This window comes from Mandrillus leucophaeus, unplaced genomic scaffold, assembly GCF_000951045.1.
Source record: "Mandrillus leucophaeus isolate KB7577 unplaced genomic scaffold, Mleu.le_1.0 Scaffold58, whole genome shotgun sequence".
Classification (NCBI taxonomy): Eukaryota; Metazoa; Chordata; class Mammalia; order Primates; family Cercopithecidae; genus Mandrillus; species Mandrillus leucophaeus.
Window position 1 is genome coordinate 569,123 of NW_012106252.1, and position 1,268 is coordinate 570,390.

Below are 1,268 nucleotides of genomic sequence, written 5' to 3' on the forward strand. Positions count from 1 at the left end.
ACAGGAGTTGCCCAGGCTGGTCTTGAACACCCAAGTACTTATGATCCCACAGATTCAGTTTAAGGTCAAACTTTCATGAGGTTGAGCTTCTGCTCAGATTCATGGTCCTTCTCATAGGTTTCACATTCAGGGCCTCAAGGTCATTTACCCATGGCTTGATTGTTGAATGTTGACTTTAATTTGCTTGGCTCCAAGTTCTCTAGTCCAGGTTGTGATAATGCAGTGGGATGTGCTGTTCCTTAGTCTGAGGCCTTGGTCTGCCTCTGATAATAAATGTAGCATTTGTAAACTAACAAGTTTGTTAAATGTCCAGAGCCTTTCTTGGACATCCCAGGTGGAATAAAACATGTTTTGGAATGCACTTTCATTTCTGACCTTTCCTGAATGCCCAGCCTCCAGTATGTCAGGAGCACAGGTATCTTGTCGAGGTGAGGAGGCAGAGGTATGAGGTGGGCAAATGAGGCTGTGGCAGGGACTGGGAAGAAAAGCAGCTAATTAGAACTGCTTTTAGTCATGAGACTGGAATCTTATGACCCCAGGGAGTTTAACTTTCGAAATAAAGAAAAGGGGGCCAGGCGCGGTGGCTCACGTCTGTAATCCCAGCACTTTGGGAGGCTGAGGTGGACAGATTGCCTGAGGTAAGGAGTTTGAGACCAGTCTGGCCAACATGGTGAAACCCCGTCTCTACTAAAAATAAAAAAATAAAAAAATAAAAAATAGCCAGACATGGTGGCGTCCGCCTGTAATCCCAGCTACTCAGGAGGCTGAGGCAGGGGAATTGTTTGAACCAAGGAGGTGGAGGTTGCAGTGAGCCAAGATCGTGCCACTGCACTCCAGCCCGGGCACAGAGCAAGACTCTGTCTCAAAAACAAAACAAAATAAAACAAAACAAAACAAGAAAAGGAAAAATTAAAACAATGAAGGCAAAGAGCCGACGCTCTTTGTGTGAAGGGAGTTGTACTAAATTCATATTTTAGTTGTGAAATAGAACAAAATGGGCTGTTTCTGTATTGTTTTCTCAAGGAATAGGAAAAAGAAAATAAGCCTAAAAGTAATCCTGTTTGTAGATCATCTGATTATTCTTTTTTTTATTATGCATCTGTACTATGCTGGCACACTGGTATTTTTTCTTGATAGATTTTTTTTTTTTTTTTTGAGATGGAGTCTTGCTGTCACAGGCTGGAGTGCAGTGGTGTGATCTCGGCTCACTGCAAGCTCCGCCCCCTGGGTTCATGCCATTCTCCTGCCTCAGCCTCCCCAGTAGCTGG